Raw genomic sequence first — 6,000 nt, forward strand, 5'->3', positions numbered from 1 at the left:
TCCTCCCCCCTCCCCATTTCCTCCCCACTTCCCCTCCCCCCTCCCCTCCCCCTTTCCTCCCCATCCCCCTTTCCTCCCCCCTCCCCTCCCCCTTTCCTCGCCCCTCCCCCTTTCCTCCCCCACTCCCCCTTTCCACCCCGCCTCCCCCTTCCCCCCAGATGCTCTCTCTCTTCCCCCAGTCGCTCGCTCTTCCCCCCCAGTCGCTCTCTCTCTTCCCCCCAGTCGCTCTCTCTTCCCCCCAGTCGCTCTCTCTCTTTCCCCCAGTCGCTCTCTCTCTTCCCCCCAGTCGCTCTCTCTCTTCCCCCCAGTCGCTCTCTCTCTTCCCCCCAGTTGCTCTCTCTCTTCCCCCCAGTCGCTCTCTCTCTTTCCCCGAGTCGCTCTCTCTCTTCCCCCCAGTCTCTCGCTCTCTCTCTTCCCCCAGTCGCTCTCTCTCTTCCCCCAGTCGCTCTCTCTCTTCCCCCCAGTCTCTCGCTCTCTCTCTTCCCCCAGTCGCTCTCTCTCTTCCCCCCAGTCTCTCGCTCTCTCTCTTCCCCCCAGTCGCTCTCTCTCTTCCCCCCAGTCGCTCTCTCTCTTCCCCCCAGTCGCTCTCTCTCTTCCCCCCAGTCGCTCTCTCTCTCTCTTCCAACAATAACATGCCCTCAAAAGACCCTCGGCACCGCCGGGCACTTCAGCTAGTAGAGAATAAAAGCAAGAGAAATGAAACGGTTCAAAACAGAAACCTGGAACTAGTTCACAATGGGCTAAATTGAGAAACTGTGCGATAAGATCATTTGTGTCAGTGTGTGCCGCACCTGGAGTGCAGTGTTTCTCAGAAACCAACCAGCAGTTTTGTTTCTTCACCAAACAAACACGCCCCTGAATCAAGTCTGTTCCCTGCACCTCATTGCCAGGCAAAAGACATGAAAAAGCTTTTTATACACTCAAAACTCTGAGAAACAGACCCTGCTTTGAACAGCAATCTGTGAGAAATGGAAAATCTACTTGAGTAACATAGGAACAGGAGGAGGCTATTCAGCCCCTCGAGTCTGTTCCGCCATTCAATGGGATCATGGCTGTTCTGTGACCTAACTCCATATACCTGCCTTTGCCCCATATCCCTTAATACATTTGGTTAACAAAAATCTATCAATCTCAGATTTAAAATTAACGATTGATGGAGCATCAATTGCCGTTTACGGAAGAGAGTTCCAAACTTTTACCACCCTTTGTGTGTAGAAGTGTTTCCTAACTTCACTCCTGAAAGGCCTGGCTCTAATTTTTCGACTATGCCCCCTAGCCCGAGGAATAGAAATTCATCTACTTACCGCTACTCCATAGCGCCATGAAATGGTGATAAAATGGTGGCCGCCGCTCTTTTACCAGCTGGTGGCAGGTCCCGCGGCAGACGCCATGTTCGTCTCCCCCTTTGCACTGCTGGTAACTGGTAGCGCCCTGAAAGAAAAAATGGCGGCGTGGTAAGGTCAATTGGTGTGTAACGCCGACTTAACGCGAACTTTGACCCCAGCACTGAATTCAGCGCTGGGTCCTAAGCATGCCAGGTTAACCAGACTGACAGTGGCGATTTCTGCACCTCTTAAAGGGACACACACATCGGCTGAGATTTTCCGGGAGGGTCAGTGGGCGCGACCGGTGGTGGGTCAGGTGGGAAAGTTTTTTTCCCCAGCAGGTCAGAACCCCGCTGTGAACCCGCCGCCACGGGCCTTTCCCAATGTCGGGTCTGTCAACGCTGAGCAGACCCGACACGCAGCAGCGGGGGACAAAATTCAGGTAATTATGACCTTGTTTAGAGATCATTAAGAATACATTTGAGCTCACCTTTTGATTTTACGTGCTCGTCCATGGGCTCCGCGCTGGTCGTGGACCCCGTCGGTCAAGCTGAGGCGGGAGTTCAGTGATCATTGAATCAGCTGTTGAGTTGACAGCTTCAAGTGTACAGTAAAAGCTCCCACCTTACAGAGATATCTTCCCTCAGCCACAAACTCTTCCTCACTGCATTTCAACAACAGATTCACCAAGCTACAAGTCTTTACACAAATCTCCATCCAGTCTGACCTCATTACCTCTCTCACCATTGACAGATCGCTTCTGTCATCTCTACTTCACCTGCCCTTTATACTCTCTAACCTTTGTCCTCAGAATCCCACCACGATCAGCCCCAACACCAGCAGCACCAACAACACCAACCCTCTCCGCAATCACCTGATGCTGCACAGGACAGAGGGCGTCAGCACCCGACCACATTACTGCCCGGGAGGCCAAGGATGGCCTCACCATGGCCAGATTTACTTCACTTGACGCTGTACACCCTGGCTGCCACATGATGTACCAGGTTGGCTCCACCCCACACCAACATCATAAAGCATCCCTACAATGCCCAAACTATTCCTTTCACACTCACCACCAGTGCGGGGGGCACCGTTATGTCTCACCATTCACTGCAACTCACTAAGCCACTTCCAAAGGTGCACACAAATCTGTCCAAGAATGGAAAGTGTTGAAAATAAAGGTTTAAATATTTGACAGCACATTAACAGAAACTTTACATGAACATTGCATAAAACACCCAAGTGCCTACCATTGTGTGTTGTTAGTTGGTATGATTGCACTAGGATGAGGGTGAGTGTGAGGGCTGGCTAGTGAGATGGGGATGTGATACTATAGATAGAGAGGGATGGGTGGAGCTGCAAGGTAAGTTGGTGTGAGAAGGATGTGCAGGAGTAGGGTAGGGAAGGCAGAGTGATGGGGATGTGGATGTGATGAGAGGCACAGCAGGATGCGGTTGATTGTGGCTTTATACTAACATTTTGTGATCTACTGAGATCATTGAAATATTTGCGGTACTTCACCCAGGTCCTCCTAATAACATCCCTGCTTGTGCCCTCCTGTACAATGTGCAACCAGGCTGTGTTGATCTCCTGGGGAGGTCTCTTCTGCCCATGGGAAGGGAAGAGGACCTCCCTGCATGCTGTGACTCCCTCCATAAGCACACGGAGGGAGTCATGGGAGAGCCTGGGAGCAGCCCTATGCCTTTGTACAGTCATTGTCAGTGTTTGCAGTACCTCAATGCTGCAGAACACTGACAGCACAAATGTCAAATTAAAGTTGGCCGTGATCCCTTTAAGGAAACCGGCTGATGACATGTCATCAAATGATGTCACCATACCCGCTTCCTCTAATTGGCCGGGAAACACGCTGGGCGAGCTTAACAAGCCCAAATCAAGGGAAATTCATTTTACAGAGCAGGCTGGAGCCAGCAGCAGGGTTGGGACCCGCCACGGACCTGCCGTGGTTAGTAAAATCTCGGCCATTGTTAGGTAAGTTTGAATGTAAGGTTTTGGACTTTTTTTTTGATTTTATTGAAGTGGCAGCTTGCTGCAATAGATGTGAAAAGTTTTTTAAGTGTATAGAGAGTGCTGCTGGACGCTTGCAAGAGCTCAGATGGTAAATGAAGGCCTTTGAGAAGACAGAACATGCTGCGAATACTCAGCAGGTCACGCAACATCCGTGGAGAGAAAAAACAGTTCACGTCTCAGGTCGAGATGCTGCCTGACCAGTTGAGTATTTTCCAGCATTTTATGCTGTCATTTCACATTTAAAGCTTGCCGAAGGAAGAGGAAGACACAGAAGAGGAGGAAGCTGCAGAGGAGGAATCAGAAGAGGAGAAATCAGGCGGAAGGCTGCATCCCAGACAGCACCTTTGTGGCCAAGATATCCAGGATGGAATCATCTGCCTCCGGTCCCAGTGACCACAACCCCAATTCCCCTTTCAACATTAGTCCCACATCTTACCGTACATCTGTTATTGACCATCACAACATCCTCTTCACCATGATGCTGAAATAAAAGCCACCACAAAGCAAACATTCCAATCCACCTATACACATTTATCAATCTAATGTGACGCCAAGAAATCAACTAATCACCCTTATACATTCTCTTAGTGACTGTCTTGTGTGTGCCGTTGCCTATCCTGCTGATGTCACGCAGTGCTACCCCAGTGGCTGCAGCATGGCTGGTGGAAGGCTGCTGACTTTCAGTGGGACACTGCAAATGTCCAACTCTCCGACACGTCCTCCTACCTCCACCTGGACCATGACCCCACTACCGAACATCAAGCCACCGTTTCCAAGACCGTCACTGACCTCATCTCCTCTGGAGATCTTCCATCCATGGCCGCCAATCTCATAGTTCCCCAACCCCGGACAGCCCGCTTCTACCTCCTTCCCAAGATCTACAAACAGGACTGCCCTGGTAGACCAATCGTTTCAACCTGTTCTTGCTCCACGGAACTTATCTCTTCCTATCTCGACTCTATTTTTTCTCCCCTTGTCCAGTCTCTTCCCACCTACATCCGCGACTCTTCCGACGCCCTCCGCCACTTTAACAGTTTCCAGTTTCCTGGCCCCAACCGCCTCCTTTTCACCATGGACGTACAATCACTCTACACCTCCATCCCCCACCAGGATGGCCTGAGGGCGCTCCACTTCTTCCTTGAACAGAGGCCCGACCAGTCCCCATCCACCACCACCCTCCTCCGCCTGGCTGAACTTGTTCTCACATTGAACAACTTCTCCTTTGACTCCACTCATTTCCTCCAAATCAAAGGTGTTGCCATGGGTACCCGCATGGGTCCTAGCTATGCCTGCCTTTTCGTGGGCTATGTGGAACAATCTTTGTTCCAGTCCTAATCGGGTCCCCTCCCTCGCCTCTTTTTCTGGTACATTGATGACTGTATCGGTGCCGTCTCCTGCTCTCGCCCTGAACTAGACAATTTCATTTACTTTGCCTCCAATTTCCACCCTTCCCTCACCTTCACATGGTCCATCTCCGACACTTCCCTTCCCTTCCTCGACTTCTCCCTCTCCATCTCTGGGGATAGGTTATTGACAAACATTCACTACAAGCCCACTGACTCCCACAGCTACCTGGACTACACTTCCTCCCACCCCGCTTCCTGTAAGGACTCTATTCCATTCTCCCAGTTTCTCCGTCTCCGCCGCATCTGCTCTGACGATGCCACCTTCCATACCAGTGCTTCCGACATGTCTTCCTTTTTCCTCAACCGAGGATTCCCCTCTACTGTGGTTGACACGGCCCTCAACCATGTCCGTTCTATCTCCCGCACTTCTGCCCTCACCCCTTCCCCTCCCTCCCGGAACCACGATAGGGTTCCCCTTGTCCTCACCTTTCACCCCACCAGCCTCCACATTCAACGGATCATCCTCCGCCATTTCCGCCACCTCCAGAGTGACCCCACCACCAAACGCATCTTCCCCTCCCCTTTCAGCATTCCGTAGGGACTGCTCCCTCCGCGACACCCTAGCCCACTCCTCTATCACCCCCAGCACCCCTTCCCCTTCGCCCGGCACCTTCCCGTGCAAGCGCAGGAGATGCAACACCTGCCCCTATACCTCCCCCCTTCCCACTGTCCAGGGCCCCAAACACCCCTTCCAGGTGAAACAGCGATTTACTTGTACTTCTTGCAATTTAGTATACTGTATTCGCTGCTCACGATGTGGTCTCCTCTACATTGGGGAGACCAAACGCAGATTGGGTGACCGCTTTGCGGAACACCTCCGTTCAGTCCGTAAGGGGGACCCCGAGCTCCCAGTGGCCTGTCACTTTAATTCTCCGCTCCACTCCCACTCTGACCTCACCGTCCTTGGCCTCTTGCATTGTTCCACGGAAGCTCAGCGTAAGCTCGAGGAACAGCACCTCATCTTTCGATTAGGCACTTTACAGCATTCTGGACTCAACATAGAGTTCAACAATTTTAGATCATAACCTCGGCCCCTATCGCATATATATATTTTCTTTTCTTATCCACACTTTTTGTTTGTGCCTTTTTTTCTTCCCTCCCACATGGCAGCTGTCCTTCATTCTGCCAGCACAATTCACACTTCATCTGTAGCCATCCTTTGTTCCTTAACCTGTCCCATCACCACCTCCTCTCGCCTTGAATATCTCTTAATGTCTCTCAATGGCCTAGAAATTCAGTTG

This window comes from Somniosus microcephalus, chromosome 18 (assembly GCF_052327205.1).
Source record: "Somniosus microcephalus isolate GS21.2 chromosome 18, FLI_Smic_1.0, whole genome shotgun sequence".
In the NCBI taxonomy this organism is placed as follows: domain Eukaryota; kingdom Metazoa; phylum Chordata; class Chondrichthyes; order Squaliformes; family Somniosidae; genus Somniosus; species Somniosus microcephalus.